Below are 21,309 nucleotides of genomic sequence, written 5' to 3'. Positions count from 1 at the left end.
TAACTCAATCAATGAGAGATGAAATGGGAGTTGGCAATCACACTACTTCATTGGAATGTAGGTATAGAGGAAAGTAAGGTTGTAGGGTGTGGGTAGGAGAGAGACACACAGGGGAAGTGCTCTGGGGAGACTGGAAATTGGGTGGTGCTATGAGGTGAACAGGGAACACCTTCACAGAATTCAGGACAGAATTCCTCTGGGATTCATGTTCAGACAGCAGGAACAATATTGTAACCTGAATTGAGGAGGAGTGGCATCTGTTAAGCATAAGGAATGTGACCTGATGGGATGTTGGAGGGGTCAGAACTGCGCATGGGGAGCAAATAAAAACAGTCCACTTTCCTCTGTGTTGTGCAAGATGGCAGCTTCCAGGAATAAAAACCTGAATTGCAACAATGCCAGAGTTACACACAACTATAGAAAAGCTGAAACTTCTGCAGGTATTTAATAGCTAATATGAAATGTTTTTAAATTTGCTTTTAAAATGGATCCCTTACATCTCTAACTTCCTGTTACCTAAAGCAGCTAACAATTTGACATTTGTTGTATTTTCACAAATCAGTATGTAAATTCATTTACCCTGGTGTTCAGACCTGATGCTTACATTTCAGACTAAGATGGAGGGAAAGCTGCCATTACAAAGCAAGTTTGTCTATTTGTAGAAAATTGATCTTTCTATACCCTCAAATTGTCAACAGCCCACAAAAGGGCAAAATTATTGGTTGACAGGGTAAAAGGGCAAGCCCTGCTCTTCTGAACCACAAGTGTAGAAGAGGTGCCCTGGCTATTTATTGAATGTAATAAAATGTGCATTTAACACAGCAGTATCTCTGTCCAGTGGTATACATGTACTCTTAATGAAATGCTCACAGTGAAATGTCATAAAACTTTTGCATAATTTAACCATTGTAGAGTGGCAGCTATTAATGATTTTTTTTTCAAATATCTTCACACTAAAATTTAAGTTAGGTTATTTTCCAATGGGATTAACTTTAGTGAAAATATTTGTTTTCAGGAAAGAGAGGAACATTCTGCTATTTCAGGAGATGGGAAAGGGATGAAGGGAGAAGTGATACAATAGGTCAGAGAGATGGCTGGAGCCAGGGATGGATCTGGCATAAAAGCACTGCAATACTAGCCCACCCAGAAAAATTAGTACAATTAGAGTTTTTAAAAAAATCTTCCTTCACTCTAATTCTGTCCACCTCTCAGGTTTTAATTTAACTTCCTAGCTCTTCCAGATAAAGGATCCATGTGAGGGGCAGCTGCTCCAGGGCCAAGACTCTATAGTACTCTTCAGGAGCAGCTCTGAAACAATAGCAGAAAACAGAAGGGAAACTTCAAAAATGCACTTAATTAACTTGCATTATGAGTAACTAGTTAGTTAGTGCCCCATTCAAAATTTTGAGCTATGGCTACCTCTGGCTAGAATATTTTATTGCTACTGTGATTGATTTAAACTTCGCTCTGGGGATTCAGCAAAAATGATAGATCTTCCTACCTGAGAGAATAGGTGTCAGATTCTGGCCTTAATGCATAAGTCTAGCTCTGACTTAAATGGAAGGCTGGTGCAGACAGGATTTGGCTCTAATTGTAAAAAATTACCATTTGCCAAATTGGGTAGGGACTTGGTTTGGGGGGGGGTTCATATTTGTTTGGGTGACCATGATTTTAAAATTTACATGTATGACTTTTAAATGTTGGCTGTGCTGCAATCATTTTTCTTTCTTACTGAACCATGATGGACATAATTCAGTCCTTGAGCTATAAACTCCTGGAAAAGTGCTTACACTAGTTAAAGATTGTTAAATGTATTTAAAATAAAAACTGAGGAGAAATATGCAAATATTTTTGCATGTGACTAAAAATTCTTGCATATTGAATCTGATTCACTAAAAGCATAAAATGTGTACTGTATTGGGTTTTACCTAACTTATAATAAACACACAAACTTGCACTAAAGTAACATTAAGTTTGCAAGATCAAGAACTCAAAAATTTGGGAATGCCAGGCATATTGCTGACACAAAGGCAACCTCCTCCTGCCACCTGCCATCGAATTTCAAGTCTCTGCCCCAAAGCATTGGGGACACCATAACTTTTTCAAGAAAAGGTCTCTTGGTCTTTTTCATCATGGGCAAAATATCATATTTTTCCCTAACCTCATTCTCAGAAGAAGCTGAACTGTTTTTGCTACAATTTGCCAAAAAATTCAGTCTGAGGCCTTCACTCACATGAAGAATTTTAACCCAAATCGTTAAAGTTTGGCAAAGTTATAAAATGGGGAATGTTTGGTAGCCTGAATCAGATACTACCTATATTAAGGTGCGCATTTGGATTATTATCACATAGACATATTCTCTAAATCTGTAATATCCGTTTTGAGATGAGGTGATCAGTACTAAACACAGTATTCCAGATGAGTCCACATGACTGATTTTATCCAAAACATTATAATAGTGTTGTTCATCATCCTATTGCTTATGTATCCTAACAACTTATTACTTTTTGACCATAGCTGTGCATTGAGCAGATGTTTTTGTTGAGGTATCTGTAGGTCCTTGCTGGACCTGGTACAGTTAATGTAGAACCTTGAAAGACTTTGAGATATTCACAGGCTAGTTGGATACAGCCCATGCTTCCTCCATTGGGGCCAAACACTACTTCTGTGGTTCTGTGGCAACCAATTTGTATCTTAACCCTATTTCCTCCTTGCAGGTTTTTCCATAGGAAAGCATTATCTGAACCTCAGTTCTTATCTTTTGTTTTCTTAGTTTTCGTTCACCTGTGGAGCTCCATGAATTCACTGTGATTTCAGAAGTGTAACTAAAAGTAGAATTAAACGGTCTGATCTGCAGAGATGGGATTTGGGGGAGTGGACCTCGTAATGCTGTAAGAAGCTTAAGATACAAATATGCTCATAACAGAATAGAGACATCTTCTCTGATACTGTTGTCTGATTCCTAATGCTTCTAAATTATGGTGTGGTGTGGAGAGGAAATGACCTGTCTCAGATCAATCACAGGTTCAGTAAGTTAGACCAAGGCATTTGCTTAATAACGGAAACACTCCAAGTATTCTCTGTTCATTACTAGTTCTCCATATTGCCTTCTAGTATTGTGTGGATTTCATAAACAACTGCCTGCTAAATGGATACACAAGCACGCCAAGTGCTTCCAAAAATGATCTTGCTTTGGGTAGAATAGGTTTTAATTCCTATAGTCCTATAAATAAAGACTGTGGTTAAAACTTCAAAAAGACTTTTCTGCTTCAGAGAGAAGCTTATTTAGCTTTAAAAATAATTACAGGGCAAACATAACTGTACTCTGTAATTTTTATGGATGGAGTTAAAATATTTTTAGCAGTTTGGGAGCTGTTTGATAAAATGACAAAACTGTACTTGTGCTATGTATGTATCTCACCAGCTACAGAGTCTGTAATCATACTGTACTGTACTGTGATTGTACATTGTTTTGCTTTCTAACCTGACTTCCAGTGCTTAGATAAATGTGTATGAGGTTTAAATAACCTATGCAGGAATTCTCTGCTCCCCTCTCTCCCCTCCCCTATCCATTTTGATTACTTTGTTGAAGTACACAAAAAATGGTGGGTCTTCATTCATTGAGGTGGAGCAGAAAATATACAGATCTAGCTGTAAATTTAATTTCTTCTGATTTTTTTTTCATTGAAATTGAGTCATTTTACTAGCATTCTGTGTTGGGAGATAATTGGGGGAAAGAATTCTGACAGTGTTGAAACAGGCTTTGATGTTTCATTTTGAATAAACTTTTTGTTTGGTGTTTTCTTATTTTGTATTATGTTAGCTTGCAGTACAAAATAAAAAATGAAAACAAAATGAAACATTTTAGTTTGTTGAAACAGTGTTTCAGTCGACCCCAAAACATTTTGTTTAGGAATTTTCCTTCACAGAGAATTTTTGGTTTTGGAATGGAGCCATACTTTGAATTATTGGAATCCTTTGTGCAACAGAACTTCCATCCTCTATGAAACTCTAATATTAAGGTTGTTGGTGACTGAAAGCTATTACTATCTAACAGCTATGCAGTAGCCTGTCTGAAGTTAGTTGATCTGTCAGATTGATGCTGGACATGTAGCCCGTAACAACCAGCACGCTTATTGTCCACCAAGGATGGAATGGGCATGGAGAGGGAACTATCCCCCGAGGCCTATACATAGTATCGCCAGGTAAAAGTGAAGGCATCTTGATTGGGGCAATGGGTAAGCAAGACTGTTCTGTGGATAAGCAGAGGTTAAATCTCTAGCTAGAGCTGCCAATCAATCAAAATTAACAAGACCTGTTGTTGACTAGGCTATGTGTTCTGTTTCATGATTTGTTGGAAGGGAAGACTTTTGTTTCCTATAAAACATACAAACTGAGTAGCGGAGTGTAATTGTGTGGAAGAAAGCTAGCAAAACAGTGCTGCCTAGCTTGGTTGTGTTAAGAACCCTAAGCATGCTGTAGCTCACGAAAGCTTATGTTCAAATAAATGTGTTAGTCTGTAAGGTGCCACAAGTACTCCTTTTCTTTTTGCGAATACCGACTAACACGGCTGCTACTCTGAAACCTATCAGCAGTGAATGTGTGTTAAGAGATTCCTCAGGATTCTCAAGCACTTTTATTTTCCTATGAGAATTATCTTCTTGTTGCTGCTGGTGATCTGGGCAATCTTGACTGTCTAATAATTAGCTCTCTCACTTGTCCTTTCTCCTGGTTATTCCAGTATAAATCTTTCCTGAGAAGTAAGTTGAGCCTTATATTCTAGCACACTCTCAAAATAACTGCTCCATAATAAATCAGGATATATTTTCACACTAAAAGAAAAGCAGTACTTGTGGCACCTTAGAGACTAACAAATTTATTAGAGCATAAGCTTTCGTGAGCTACAGATTTATATAAATCTCTCCTCTGTTTTTTCCACCAAATGCATCCGATGAAGTGAGCTGTAGCTCACGAAAGCTTATGCTCTAATAAATTTGTTAGTCTCTAAGGTGCCACAAGTACTGCTTTTCTTTTTGCGAATACAGACTAACACGGCTGCTACTCTGAAACTTGTCATTTTCACACTGTAACTCTTTAACCAATGTCATTATGGAGTCGCATCTCAAGATGATAACTTGTACCTCAGTGTGCATAATAATAGGTGGTAAGAAGCACATCTACAGCAGGTGCTGAGTAGTGTTTAAAAAGCACAAGGTAGAGTCTTCATTAAGAATAACTGAGAAGTGCATTAGCAGTTCTGAAGCATGCTGCCTTGTCACTATGAATTGGAATTTATAAATAAAGCTAGGAAAAACTATCAGGGTCATGCATACTAGGCGCATTGACACGGGTATGATGTCAGCAACAAGCAAGCAGCCTTAATCTTGATTTTTTTTCTTAAATGAATCCATAATTTATATTAAATGTCTTTAAGTGCTCTTTTCAGTACCGCTAACCGTAGCTATGCATGATGTTTAAAGCTACATTCAGTTAATTCTATTGTCATCCGCACTAGTCAGCGGAAGCTTTGAAAAATCTTTTGTGGGTTTGAGGAGATTTCACTACACAAAACCCAGGAGGATTTTTCATAATTGAATTTGTCCGTCAATTTTCTATTCAAAATAATTTTGGCATGTAATCTTTATTTTCCAGGATTTCACTAATAAAGGCCTGATCCTTGCAGGCCACCTACATGTAAATCTTCAGTTACTTAATGAGATTTCCTTAGTCAGAGTGACTGCAGAATTAGCCCTAATTTATTCAATATGAGCATTCAGAATTTTTCCAAAACTGTCACATAAACTGGTCTTTAGTAGATATATTTGAACTGCTTCCTCTTTTTAGGTTATTGTAATGGAAATGACATACAACTTAAAACATTTTTCTTGTATTAATTAAGCCATGTGTTTTGAAACTGCTTCCTGTTGTACACTGTCTGGTAAGTCCCTTATTTGTTCCAGAAGTGGGATTTTAAATTGGTTCAGTGGGATTTGTGGTTTTGTGTCTTGGGTTTAGTTTTTAAAGGCATCTACCTATTGCATGTGTCTGAGATGACAATTTTTTTTAAATGAAAAGAAATGTTGAATGATTGTATCATGAAACTTAACTGAACTCTACATAGTTAATGAGTATATAATTTGTTTTTTAAATTTAACTAATTTGATAGGCAAGAGTAAGAGGAATTTAAACTTTTGAGACTTCTTTTCTATCAATTTTAATAAATGAAGTTTCATCCTGTTTCAGTTGCTTTCAACTGAGAAATTACATTTTAGGATACTTGCTATAAATGAACGACTGCTGAAAGTTGCAAAAAAACTGACTCAGACAAACCATTGTCTTCCGCTTTGTTTACCTATGTTTAAGACTAAAATAAAATGGCAGCTAGTAAACCCTAGGAGAAATAAAAGTTGTCAATTAACACCCTAAGTCTAGCGCTGATGCATGCTGTTAAAATACTTTAGGATCTCTTTTGTGCTTCAAGATTTGTCGTACAGTGGCTCAGTTATTTCTGTTGCCATTATCAAAGGAGTTAGTGCTAAGAAATTAGTATGGACCTTGGTAGAGCGTTGTGAGCATGCAGTTACATTGATGCCCCAGAGAGTAAAAACTTGTAACATTATAAACCCTTGTCCTGTAACTCAAATTAATAATTTAAGTCAGAGTAGCCAATGTTCTTCTCCAATACTATCTCTTTTTAAAATGTAGCAGCTATAGACCTAATTTTTGGCTCTTCTCGGACCCCTCTCTAATTTATCAACATCCTTCTTGAATTATACACCCCAGAACTGGATATAGTATTCCAGCATCACTTTCACCAGTGACAAATATAAAGGTACAATAACCTTTCTACTCCTACTCGATACCCCGATCTCATCTCTCTCTAGTCTCCCAACATATTGACATTCTGGTGCATCTCCGAAACAGAATACATATTTGGGTGGGAGCAGGGAGGGAAGAGAGTAGGTGCATGCACACATGAGACAGACACCCTGGCATGCAGGAGTTGCATGTAGCTCCTGAAATAGAGGGGGATGGGAGGGTGGCACACAGGGAGCTTGTGGAAGGAATGGAAGGAGTCCCTGGTGTCTTCAGTGAGCTCTGTACACTGAAGCTAAAAAGTGTGAGACCTCTTAGTGATAGATGTTAAATTCCTGAATGTATGTGATTTGTGTCTAGAGGTGAAAGAACATATGTACATCTTTATGTAAAGCAGAGGAACACCCTGAGGATTAAGGAAGACTGTATCAGTGACACACAGTTCACATTTGATTAGAAACTTTTATGGTAGTTCAGGTTCTGAAGCATAAAGCCATGACTGCTAATTTTAAGAATTGCAGAATGCAAGACAGCATAATAAACCACCATTTTTAGTGAAGAGCCTCATTTGGATTCTTTGCCATTCTGTTTTAAGTCTTTAGAACTACACTAATTTGGGGCTTGATCTAAAGCTTGTAGAAATTAATGGAAAGATTTTAATTTGACTTCATTTGCTTTTGGATCAGGCCGTTAGAGCAGACCTATCTCAAAGCAGTATGGTGTTATAATACTTTTCCTCAGCAATTCTTTAAAAGCAGCATGTATAGAAAGCATACATGGCTATTTTCAATCTGGTTTAATTTGGGAATTTGTACTTTGACATCAACAGTTAATTGCTCCTTTTTGTCTATATTGTTAGCACCTACATATGCAATGACATCACAGGCTGCTGAAGAATAGATTTGAAATGAAGTCTTTGGGTGTGCTTTTTGAAAGAGTTCAGCTGCAGATGGGCAGTTCTTTTCCTGTGGAAATTATCAAGGGAAAAAAAATCAGTCTGCAGCTTGGGAAACTCTAGAACAGAGACATGAATGATTTTTTTTTTTTTGTATCTAGAATCTTTTTGTACTTTACTTTTTTACTGAGCCTGTTGAGGTCTGATATGTTTGTTCAGAGGGAGAAGTTAAAGTTTTCATAGGATATAGTTGGCCCAACTTATTGTCTGTATTTATATTAAGGCCCAATCCTATAATCAAAACTAAAAGGCAATGGGAATTTGATAAAATAAGATGCAGATTGAACCCCACAGCAGCTACGTGGAGGGAGGGAGAGAGAGAGAGTGTGTGTGTGTGTGTGTATGTATCTAATTCAAACCAATTTTGTTAAGGCTTAATTTACAAAACTTTTAAACTGTTTATTCCCACTTGGTCAAAGTTAATTGCTTAATTTTGTTTTCATTTTTAATTCAATGGCTTTCTATCAGCTAAAGCCATATTTTCTTAATCCCTTACCATTCCAGTAAACGTTCAATAAATTTGGCAAATTACAGGTTCATCGGTTTTCCAGTAAGCAGCCTTCAACTAACCCGGAAAAATTGAGGTTCATAATTTGTGGTACTCTCACTTCACAAATCATTGTCTAATGTATGTGACTCAGATGAAAAATCTGTTTCTATAATTGATTATAAAATCACCTGGCTGTGTAAATACATCTCTTTATCACAACTGTCTGAATAAAGATAAGATCTTATTAAATCAGTTGTTCTGAATAGTGTAATTACAAAGTTCTGGGTCGAACAAAGCTATGATCTATATTGCTAATTGGTGGAATTCTATATGAAAGTGCTGTAATATAGTACATAGAATCATAGAATCTCATGGTTGGAAGGGACCTCAGGAGGTCATCTAGTCCAACCCCCTGCTCAAAGCAGGGCCAATCACCAATCTTTGCCCCAGATCCCTAAATGGCCCCCTCAAGGATTGAACTCACAACCCTGGGTTTAGTAGGCCAATGCTCAAACCACTGAACTATCCCTCCCCAAAAATATGTAATTAGCTTCTTTAGTGTTTCTTTATTCTTGGATCTGTTCAACATAATGAAAACAAGTTTTCAGGGAATGTAATGAAGGAGTGTAGGGATGCTGATCCATAGGAGGGTAGGGTGTTCTTCCCCACACTGTCTAGTGCTATGCTGCAGTGCTGTGTGAATGTCTCATAGCAGAAGTGATAGGGGTAAAATACTGTGAAATTCTAGGATTAAAGAAAAAAGGTTAGACTTTCTGTGCACAAAACAGTTTTCATAACCAAAATCCTGTTTAGCATTTCCTGGTTAATAGTGACTTCATACAACATAAATTAAAGGCACTGGATATCTGGGATGCATGATTCACTCTAGACTGCTGCAGTTTGGGTACTGGAATGGCTTAAAATATGAGAGTTGAGTAAATAGATGTAACTGAGATGAACAATACCTAAATTGGCTTGAAATTTCAACAATACTGTATTCACTTCACAGTTTGACAATTCAGGAAACATTAATTATGCTAGATTTGATCCTCAGTGAAAATATTTAATTTAAAATATAGTGTTTTAGAATTTAAAATCGGACCTTGTTCTATTAACACAGCATGTTAAAGTAGCCTAAACTGTTTTAGTACACACTTTCCAAATACCTTTAGACCTCGTTAAACTAAATGCAATCTTGAATGTAGCTTTTGGGGGTGAAGTAAAAAGTTTGTTGTCACTGAGAAATTAGCAAATGCCTTTGAACATGCATCTGACACTTGGAACGTATTGATTTTGAGTATGCTAGTATGTCCATAAGTTACTTAGGAAAACAAAAATCCTGAAAATACAATAAAATTTCTATGTTATCAGTCCTTTCATGAGGTGGTCTCCAAAAATATTTATAATAAATCTAAATTGCTATTCTATTAACTGTGCGATTAAAACTGCAATTAATCTCAACTATTTTTTTAATCTAGTTAATTTGTTTTGCGTTAATTTCATGCATTAACTGCAATTAATTGATAGCCCTACAAATATTCCACCAAAACTAACTCTTTCTAGTAAATAACAAATACAAAATCCAGGAGTCTAAGAATTAATTTCTACTTAACATATCTTAGTATCTGTTGCTGCTATGATAGTTTATAAACTTGGCCTCTCCCATTTCTGGCTGTAAGTCTACTTTAAATATGGATGCTAAGATATCGGATATCTTCTTGTTTGGTTTATTCTTTTCCCCAAAACCATAGTTTTCCTATGTTCTATCTATGAAGTCTCTTTCTGCCCAAGAAGGCAGCTGAGTCATTCCTTCTAGTATTATTCAATGAATTGGCCAAAGGAGAGACTGCAAGATTTCAGGTTTCCAGGCCTCACCTTGGACTTTCAAACCTTGACTCGCCTACTGAAATGAAGTAGTGTCTAATATCAGTCCTTCATAATTGCATCCCTCCCCTTGAGTACCCACACTACAGAGTAGATTAATACTTCTGAGCCTTGCTTTGATATTAATAGTGTCTAGGATCTTGCCATAATCCTTTTATCATAAAAAATGTAAACTAATGTTCTCTTCCACTTTTCATGGATCCTTCCAAGTAAAACAACAAAAAGTTCACTCGATACAAAAGGAATTGGCATCCATAATCAGATTAGCATTGTGTTAGTCATAAGAAAATATAAATTGAACAAAGTAGATTAATAGATTCCAAGACCTTAGGGGACAATTGTGATCATCTAGTCAGAGCTCCTGTATAACACAGACAAAGAATGTCTCCAAAATATTATTAGAGCATATAAAAATGCGTTGTGTTTATGAGAAGATTCCTTGTATACTGTCCACTGTAAGAGAACTGCCCAGCAAGAAAATTGTGCTGTTTTTAATGCTCCTTTGTCATGTTTGATTGGATTTATTAAGCCTGTTTATTGTGGACAGGGACAGCTGCCACTCAGGTTTCTGCCTCCAAATGTCATGTCATCATCCATATCCTTCAAATATCTTGTCAAAGTCCTCCAGAAAGGAGGTAAATTACAACTTGTATGGAAAAGATGCATGGAATAAAGACTTTATCCAGGAGGGAAGTATTTTATGAAGCCTTTATAAAACATAGTAAAGGGCATAAACTTTTTTTTTTCTTTTGGGATAAGAGGGAAGATCCTCTCGTGGATCGGTAACTGATTAAAAGATAGGAAACAAGGGTAGAAATGAATGGAGAGAGGTAAATAGTGGTGTCCCCCAGGAGTCCGTATCGGGACCAGTCCTATTCAACATATTCATAAATGATCTGGAAAAAGGGGTAAACAGTGAGGTGGCAAAATTTGCAGATGATACAAAACTACTCAATATAGTTAAATCCAAGCAGGTGGTGAAGGGTTACAAAGGGATATCACAAAATTGGGTGACTGGGCAACAAAATGGCAGATGAATGAAATTCAGTGATGATAAATTCAAAGTAATGCCCATTGGAAAACATAATCTCAACTATACATAAAAAATGATGGGGTCTAAATTAGCTGTTACCACTCAAGAAAGAGATCTTGAAGTCATTGTGTATAGTTCTCTGAAAACATTCACTCAGTGTGCAGCAGCAGTCAACAAACCTAACAATGTTGGGAATCGTTTAAGAAAGGTAATGATAATAAGACAGAAAATAAATATATTGCCTCTATATAAATCCATGGTACACCCACATCTTGAATACTGCATGCAGATGTGGTCATCCCATTTTAAAAAGATATATTGGAAAAGGTACAGAAAAGGACAACAAAAATTATTAGGGGTATGGAACAGCTTCCATATGAGGAGAGATTAATAAGACTGGGACTTTTCAGTTTGGAAAAGAGACAACTAAGGGGGGGATATGACTGAGGTCTATAAAATCATAACTGGTGTGAAGAAAGTAAATAAGTGTTATTTTTACTCCTCATAAAACAAGAACTTGAGGTCAGCAAATGAAATTAATAGGCAGCAGGTTTTAAACAAACAAAAGGAAGTTTTTCTTCACACAGCGCACAGTCACCTGTGGAACACTTTGCCAGAGGATGTTGTGAAGGTCAAGACTATAACAGGGTTAAAAAAAGAATTGGATATATTCATGAAAGATAGGTCCATCAGTGGCTATTAGCCAAGATGGGCAGAGATGGTGTTCCTAGCCTCTCTTTGCCAGAGGCTAGGATTGGGCGGCAGGGGATAGATCAGTTGGTGATTGTCTGTTCTGTTCATTCCCTCTGGGGCACCTGGCATTGTCCTCTGTTGGAAGACAGGATACTGTGCTAGATGGGACCTATTCTTATGTTTTTATTGTTTACCTTTAGTCTTCCTTCATTACACATGAGAAGGGTTTCTAACATGGTTATTCTGTAAGGCATTACCAAGTTTATCTGTAAATGGAAACTCAGTCAAGAGAATTTTAAGTGTAAAATTGATGGTGTGTATCACTTGGCCTTCAATTAGTTTATTTTCAAAGAAAAGTATCTTTCATATGAAAACTCTGTGGATTCTTCTTTAGACCATTATAAGGTAGGTGTAGAAAAAATTTTAACAGAAAAAAATCAAGGTAATTCCATTTAAATCTACTTACTATCAAATTATCATGTGAAGGTTTTTTATGTACTACTGAAGATTTGCAGGTGCTATTTCGTGGACTGTTCAGACCGTTACCTGAGCTTTCAGCTTCAGTCCAGCTTCTGGTGGACAGAATTCACAAAAATACACAGTTGGCACTGATTACCATTCTTGTTGGCAGTTTTAACAGAAGTTGAAGATTAAATCAGCACAGAAACTGAGGTCTTGTCAGTACTGGAAAAGATGCTGTTTCAGCAATTGGCTTAGCAGAACTTGTGCTGACCATGGTTTGCCCTTGTCTGCACTTACAGCTAAACTGTAGTTGGCACCAATTCCAGGAAACTGATTGCTGCCAACTAGGGTGACCAGATTGCAAGTGTGAAAAATCGAGAGAGTATGGGGTAATAGGCACCTGTATAAGACACAACCCCAAATATCAAAAGGAGTACTTGTGGCACCTTAGAGACTAACAAATTTATTAGAGCATAAGCTTTCGTGAGCTTATGCTCTAATAAATTTGTTAGTCTCTAAGGTGCCACAAGTACTCCTTTTCTTTTTGCGAATACAGACTAACACGGCTGCTACTCTGAAACCCCAAATATCATGACCGTCCCTATAAAATTGGGACATGTGGTCACCCTACTCCAAGCTGATTGCTGAAGCGATGCTGCTTCATCTGGTAAAGAAGGCTTGAACTCTCCATTCACTCCTACATATGCTCCCTCCAGGTATATGTTAATTCAGAGTGGATGCACTTCTGCTACCCTTGCCTGTGCTGTATTTTTTGTGTGTGTAAATGGAGGACATCTGTCCCCACGGTTCGTTCTAGCACCTTTCACTAAACTCTCCCTCTCTGGCTACATCTACACTACACTCGGGATTGACGCTCTGAGATCGATCCACTGGTGGTCGATTTAGCAGGTCTAGTGAAGACTTGCCAAATCAATAGCAGATCGCTCTCCAGTCGACCACTGTACTCTACCCCTGATGAGAAGAGTAAGGTAAGTCGACGGGAAAGTTTCTCCTGTCGACCCCCAGCTGTGCAGACTCCACAGTAACTTGACATAAGGTATGTCAACTCCAGCTATGTTGTTCACGTAGCTGGAGTTGCGTAGTGTAGGTCGACTTACTGCGGTAGCGTAAACATCATTTTCCCCTACCCATTGTAACAAAAACGGCATTTAAGCAGGAATCTGTCTGCATCTCTTTAGAATTATTTCTAGAGTAATCTTGTGACTTTCCAATTGTGGCTTTCTTCTTTCCTGTGAGAATTATAGTACTCTTTTCTCACAGTGTATGTATGACCAGAAACTGCAGAGCGGAAAGAGCTCTGTACTCCCTCTCTTGAGGGGAAAAGGGAAGAGTGTTGCCATAGAGAACCTCATTTGCATAGCCTACCTACCCACAATTCCTTTAGTGGCATTTGAGATTACTGTAACTATACATGAAGTTGCATTTTGGGGGGCAAGGCCTCTGAGAGGATAAAGCACTTTTTCTACCTTGTGGCAAAGAGCTCACTTCCAAATAGGGCCAGGACTCTGCTCAAAGGTCCTAAGTGCTCCTGTTTTTCCTTCCATGGCAATATGGTAGCAAGAGCTGAGTGGACTTTAGTGAGGCCCTGCCTGGCCAGTGGCTTAATAACATTGACTCATGAACCTGGGTTAGGTGATGGTATCTCCAGGCAGGACTGGGCAAGTAGTTCCCTTGGGACTAGAGACAGACCTGTAGAGATACTGGGACTATTGCTATTCATTGCTCCAATCCATGAATGATATTTAGTGCAGGGGAGTGAGTGAGGTGGTTCTGTCAAGGAACTGTTATTCGTGGGACATTGTCCCTTTTTTGGGGTATGGAGAGCATGGCAAGTGATGGACTACTGCCAAGTTACTGGAAAGGTTTTTTTTTGGGGGGTGTGTGTGTGTGTGTGTATGTGTGTATGTGTGTATATATATATAATATATATATATATATATATATATATATATTCTGTGCTGTGTTTTTTCCAGGGTTGACTGTTCCCTTTCCTCTAATAAAGATTCCTTTGTTTGTACAGTTTCAGAGAACTTGTGTGTGGGGAAGCTCTGCCTGTTACAGCCTCCCAGGGAGGCTGAGTTTAGTTTTCCCTGGTTACTGGGGAGAAGTTCAGCTGGCTTAGTTAATTATTAAGAGGGGTCCTAGATATATTGAACCTGGTCCTTTTGCTGCTGTTGCTGGTCCTGGTCCTGGCAGAAAGGTTACAACAGTTTAAACAGTGGGTGGAATAAAAGATTCTATCTAGAGAGGATCATGCCAGTTTTGTTAAGAGAAAGCCATGTAGAATGAACCTGACATTCGAATACCCAGCAATGCTTTCCCCTCTCTATAGTGATGCCTTTAGTGGCATGATGCAGCAATCTTTTGATCCAGCACAGCAAGAAAGCTGCTTAACCAGGAGTGCTATGGTGGCAGAGAGAACAGTTCTATTCTTAGATATATCTAATAAGCCAGACGGGCTTACTCATCATACTCAGGGAAAATATTCTACTTTTGCTCTTTCAGTCATACTGAGTCTTATCCATATTATAGGTGTGCATGAGTCCCCTCATCTGGGTTTCAGGTTGGCCCCAGATTTTGCTCCCCCTCTCTAACCACCTTCTACTCTAACAGCCTTCCCTGAAACTCCTGCTAACATTTTCAAAAGTAACAAGTGATTTGGAGTAACTCTGATTTTGGGTGCCCAAAATGAGACTCCTTAAAGGAGCCTGATTTTCAGAAATTGTTGAATATCCACCATCTGGAAATCATGTCCCTTGGCATGTCAAATTGGGCACCCACAATCACTGGTTACTTTTGAAAATCTTAGGTTTTCCCCCCACATATTCCCCCCACAGATGTCTACGTCTAAGTCTCTCATTAGTTATCAGTGGTTCATTGTCAAATTGGGAGGATGTAGTTAGTGGAGGTCCCACAAGAGTCTGTCCTGGGTCTGGTATTAATCAACATTTTCATTAATGACTTGGATAATAGAGTGGAGAGAGTGCCTATAAAATTTGCAGACACCAAGCAGAGAGGGGTTGCAAGTACTTTGGAGGACAGGATTAAAATTCAAAACAACCTTGACAATTTTGAAAATTTGGTTTGAAATCAGGATGAAATTCAAAAAGACAAGTGCAAAGTACTGCACTTAGGAAGGAAAAATCAAATGAGAATAACCATCTAGGCAGTAGTACTGTGGGAAAGGATCTGGAGGTTATAATGGCTCACAAATTGAATATGAACGAACAATGTGATGTAGATGCAAAAAAGGCTAATATTATAGGATGTGTTTAACAGAAGTGCCATATATAATACATGAGAAGTAATTGTTCCCCTCTACTTGGCACTGGTGAGGGCTCAGCTGGAGTTTTGTGTCCAGTTTTGGAAATTGGAGAGAGACCGGGGGGAGCAACAAAAATGATAGATCAGGTTTTCCACAGTCTTTTTATGAGGCAAGGTTTTTTAAAAAGTGGGTATGTTTAGTCTTAAGAAATAACTCCAAATATGTTAACTATTACAAAGAAGACAGTAATTAATTGTTCTCCATGTCCAGTAAAGGTAGGATAAGAAGCAATGGGTTTAATCATCAGTATGGGAGTTTTGGTTAGCTATCAGGAAAAGTTTTCTAACCATAAGGATAGTTAAATACTGGAAGAAGTTACCAAGGCAGGTTGTAGAATTACCATCCTTGGAGGCTTTTAAGAATAAGTTAAACACCTATCAGGGAGGGTCTAGGTATACTTGGTCCTGCCTCTGTACAGAGGATGGGCTGGAATGGATCTCAAGAGGCCAGGTTCAGTCTCTGTGCCGTTCTATCTAAACCTCTCTGCCTTATTTATGTAATAATCCCTTTCATCCAAAAGGATCCCAAAGTGCTTTGTATGATGTGGGTGGTGTGTGGGGGTCACTCCGATACCTCTGAAATGTAAACCTCTCTGGTGTTGCACAAGCCTGGGACTTTATTAGGAGGGCAAGCTATGAATAACTTCTCCATTTGGTGAAGCTACAGAGGAAACATTAGACAAGCAGGTGCTGAACTGTGCAAGAACGATTTCCCCAGGACACTAGAGCAAACACAATTATTCTTGAAAATTGTCATGAAATCTTTAAATAGCCACAAAGTGCTGTCTACTTCAGTTTGAACAACTTGTGTGAAAAACCACACTTGTTGCAGAACACTGCCCCCTCTCTCATCCAGAATTGGCATTAAAATTTTGGGGGTAGATATCTTGGTGATTGTTTAGCCACTTAATTGACTCCTTTCAAAATGATGTGGGGAAAGAGACAGGCTGCTATTCAGGCTGACACCTTCCTCCTCTACCTCAGGAGAAGCAGCAGTCAGCAACTTATGTTGGAACCTCTGCACAGGTGCCAGTGTTAGAATATTATTTCAGGGGAGAGCTCTTAAAGCCTTGGAAATAGGAGGCTCTCGGACTTCCTTTACCACAGGGATTTGTATTCATTCTGCTGAACTGCAGGTTATTTTCTGTCCTACAAAGAGAGGCCCTAGTACCATTGGTTACAGGCTGGGTATCCCTTCTATCTGAGGAGACAAAAATATTGGGAAGATGCACAGCTGCAGATTTCAAACCTCAAAGGTCACTTCTGGGTGGCTGTAAGGGAGTGGGGCAGGAGGATGGACTAAATCACTTCTGGATTTTTAGGAAAAATGAGACAAGCTTGCATGGTTATCCATGACAGTCAGATTATAAAATATGCAATCGTCAGTATTTAGATTTATGCATAAATCTAATCATTACTCAGTTGTATTTAGGTGCTTTGATTGTACTTTGAATGCAGATTAAATTAGTAAATGTGGGGTGCATATTTGATGTCTTCCTTTGTCAACCATTTCTATTCTTTGAAGATTTTCTGATCCTAATAAGGACCATATTTTTAGCTTTTATCTTGAAACAAATTTATTTTTATCTTCAGAACAGAGGGTAGTCTAGAATGATTAAATATTTTTTTAATACTACAGGTTTCTCTTAAATCCTAAACTTGTTTGACTCTTGTAGTCATTGACACTGATTCGGTGCTAATCTTTGCAATCTGCCACAATCCAGAAAAATACAAAGGCCCAGATTCTTCTTTCTATGCAGAAGCATATGGATGGAAACAATGCAAAAATTAAAGCAAAGACCAAGACAGTTCTTGCTACTCCTTTAACTTCCCTCCGACACTTTTTGGTCCACAGGACTAATGAAAGGGTGAGGGAATAAGTTTTGAGGTCCCAAAGTTCATCAGAGGCCAGAAATCTCGGTCCTCAACACCATGCATGCAGGCCAGCTCCATGGATGGACTGTCAGGAATGAAGATCTGAAGCTGAGCCTGGGCCTAGCTAGCTCAGTTCCTAGGCAGATTAATGAACACGGATTCATAGATTCATAGATGCATAGATACTAAGGTCAGAAGGGACCATTCTGATCATCTAGTCCGACCTCCTGCACAGCGCAGGCCACAGAATCTCACCCACCCACTCCTATGAAAAACCTCACCCATGTCTGAGCTATTGAAGTCCTTAAATCATGGTTCAAAGACTTCAAGGAGCAGAGAAGCCTCCCTCAAGTCAACCATGCCCCATGCTACAGAGGAAGGCGAAAAACCTCCAGGGCCTCTCCAATCTGCCCTGGAGGAAAATTCCTTCCCGACCCCAAATATGGCAATCAGCTAAACCCTGAGCATATGGGCAAGATTCACCAGCCAGATACTACAGAAAATTCTTTCCTGGGTAACTCAGATCCCATCCATCTAATATCCCATCTCAGGGGATTTGGCCTATTTACCCTGAATATTTAAAGATCAATTACTTACCAAAATCCCATTATCCCATCATACCATCTCCTCCATAAACTTATCAAGTAGAATCTTAAAACCAGATAGATCTTTTGCCCCCACTGCTTCCCTTGGAAGGCTATTCCAAAACTTCACTCCTCTGATGGTTAAAAACCTTCGTCTGATTTCAAGTCTAAACTTCCTGGTGGCCAGTTTATACCCATTTTGTTCTTGTGTCCACATTGGTGCTGAGCTGAAATAATTCCTCTCCCTCTCCTGTATTTATCCCTCTGATATATTTATAGAGAGCAATCATATCTCCCCTCAACCTTCTTTTAGTTAGGCTAAACAAGCCAAGCTCCTTAAGTCTCCTTTCATAAGACAAGTTTTCCATTCCTTGGATCATCCTAGTAGCCCTTCTCTGTACCTGCTCCAGCTTGAATTCATCCTTTTTAAACATGGGAGACCAGAACTGCACACAGTATTCTAGGTGAGGTCTCACCAGTGCCTTGTATAACGGTACTAAAACCTCCTTATCCCTACTGGAAATGCCTCTCCTGATGCATCCCAAAACCGCATTAGCTTTTTTCACAGCCATATCACATTGGCAGCTCATAGTCATCCTATGATCAACCAATACTCCAAGGTCCTTCTCCTCTTCCGTTACTTCTAATTGATGCGTCCCCAACTTATAACTAAAATTCTTGTTATTAATCCCTAAATGCATAACCTTACACTTCTCACTATTAAATTTCATCCTATTACTATTACTCCAGTTTACAAGGTCATCCAGATCCTCCTGTATAATATCCCGATCCTTCTCCGAATTGGCAATACCTGCCAGCTTTGTATCATCTGCAAACTTTATTAGCACACTCCCACTTTTTGTGCCAAGGTCAGTAATAAAAAGATTGGTCCCAAAACCGATCCCTGAGGAACTCCACTGGTAACCTCCCTCCAACCTGACAGTTCGCCTTTCAGTAGGACCCGCTGCAGTCTCCCCTTTAACCAATTCCTTATCCGCCTTTTGATGTTCATATTGATCCCCATCTTCTCCAATTTAACTAATAATTCCCCATGTGGCACGGTATCAGATGCCTTACTGAAATCTAGGTAAATTAGATCCACTGCATTTCCTTTATCTAAAAAATCTGTTACCTTTTCAAAAAAGGAGATTAGGTTGGTTTGGTACGATCTATCTTTTGTAAAACCATGTTGTATTTTGTCCCATTTACCATTGACTTCAATGACCTTAACTAATTTCTCCTTCAAAATTTTTTCCAGGACCTTGCATACTACAGATGTCAAACTGGCCTGTAGTTACCCGAACCACTTTTTTTTCCTTTCTTAAAAATAGGAACTATATTAGCAATTCTCCAATCGTTCGGTACTACTCCTGAGTTTACAGATTCATTAAAAATTCTTGCTAATGGGCTTGCAATTTCAGGTGCCAATTCCTTTTAATATTCTTGGATGAAGATTATCTGGGCCCCCCGATTTAGTCCCATTAAGCTGTTTCAGTTTTGCTTCTACCTCAGATATGGTAATATCTACCTCTATATCCTTATTCCCATTTGTCATGCTACCATTATCCCTAAGATCCTCTTTAGCCTTATTAAAGACTGAGGCAAAGTATTTGTTTAGATATTGGGCCATGCCTAGATTATCTTTAACCTCCACTCCATCCTCAGTGTTTAGCCACCCCACTTCTTCTTTCTTAGTTTTCTTCTTATTTATATGGCTATAGAACCTTTTACTATTGGTTTTAATTCCCTTTGCAAGGTCCAACTCTACTCGACTTTTAGCCTGTCTCACTTTATCCCTACATGTTCTGACCTCAATTAGGTAGCTTTCCTTGCTGATCCCTCCCCTCTTCCACTCCCTGTATGCTTTCTGCTTCTTCTTAATCGCCTCCCTAAGATGCTTGCTCATCCAGCTTGGTCTACAACTCCTTCCTATGAATTTTTTCCCCTTTTTTGGGATACAGGCTTCCGATAGCTTCTGCAGCTTTGATTTAAAGTAATCCCAAGCCTCCTCTACCTTTAGATCCATAAATTCTTCAGTCCAATCCACTTCCCTAACTAATTTCCTTAATTTTTGAAAGTCAGCTCTTTTGAAATCAAAAACCCTAGTTGCAGATTTATTTTTTTTAATCCTTCCATTTAGTTTGAACTGAATTAGCTCATGATCACTTGAGCCAAGATTGTCCCCTACAACCATTTCTTCTATGAGGTTCTCGCTACTCACCAAATTAAATGTAAAATGGCATCCCCTCTAGTCGGTTCAGCAACTACTTGATGAAGGAATCCATCAGCTATCGCATCTAGGAAAATCTGAGCCCTATTATTATTACTAGCATTGGTCCTCCAGTCTATATCTGGGAAGTTAAAGTCTCCCATGATCACGCAGTTTCCATTAGTATTTACTTTATTAAAATAAAAAAATAATCCTTCCGCAGGTGAACTACAGCAGAACTGCCCAATTGGCAGACCCATCTGATTTGACCGGAGGGAACCAGCAAGCATGCTCTAAGCCCAGCAGCAGCTGGTCACTTGCTGCTCAATGCTGCAGTCGTTCCTGTGCTTGCCTTGTTCCCAGCCTTGCTCCCACCCTGCTCCCTTGCCCAGCTTCTGACTCTAGCCCTGACCCTTGGCTCTAACTTGTGCTTTCTAATTCCAGCGTTGAGCTTTGGCTTTGACCTGTTTGGCTCTGGTTAATAAACTTCTGGCTCTGGCTCTGGCTCCTGGGTTCTGGCTCTAACCACAAGTTTTTGGACCGCATGTATCTGAGTTGCTGACAGCCTCCCCACTAGCCAAATGGCCCCACCCAAGGCAGTAAGATGGAAACTACTGATGTCTATGGTCACTAGCTCTTGCTGGTGCTCTGCAGGTGTGCAGAGGAGAGTTGTAGTTAACAACACTACCTGAGTCAGATTAATTCTTTCAAGTTGTCCCTGGATCTGCCATAGTCTGGAGTGAAGAACATACTAGCTGGTAAGGCTCCTTGCCTGAAATGATGCATTTCTGCACAGTCCAAGGGTCAGACAGCATCTTCGCAGAGAGGAGCATATTTAAATGCTTCTCTTTCCCCTTGCTGGTCCTATGGATTTGCATCCCTCTGCTCTGTGCAGTGGTTGAGCACATAGGCCTACATTTGCCATTATGCTTACTTTCATGTATATTGGCTCACCTTTTCTTT

General features: G+C 38.9%; 1 protein-coding gene across 6 annotated transcripts in view; it reads left to right on the top strand.

Moving 5' to 3' along the window:
- FYN (FYN proto-oncogene, Src family tyrosine kinase) overlaps positions 1-21,309 on the top strand; it is a 191,236-nt gene that overhangs the window by 31,241 nt on the left and 138,686 nt on the right. The window contains exon 1 of one of the 6 annotated variants that reach the window (XM_043510849.1): positions 6,757-6,832. The exons of the other annotated variants lie outside the window; for them this stretch is intronic. The gene's annotated coding sequence lies outside the window, so the exon portion shown is untranslated. Of the gene's footprint in view, positions 1-6,756; positions 6,833-21,309 lie in introns of those variants that run through there. 6 annotated transcript variants of the gene reach the window in all.

This window comes from Dermochelys coriacea, chromosome 3 (assembly GCF_009764565.3).
Source record: "Dermochelys coriacea isolate rDerCor1 chromosome 3, rDerCor1.pri.v4, whole genome shotgun sequence".
NCBI classification, from domain to species: Eukaryota; Metazoa; Chordata; order Testudines; family Dermochelyidae; genus Dermochelys; species Dermochelys coriacea.
Note: the sequence above shows the minus strand (reverse complement) of the source record. Positions and strands in the feature narration are given on the sequence as shown.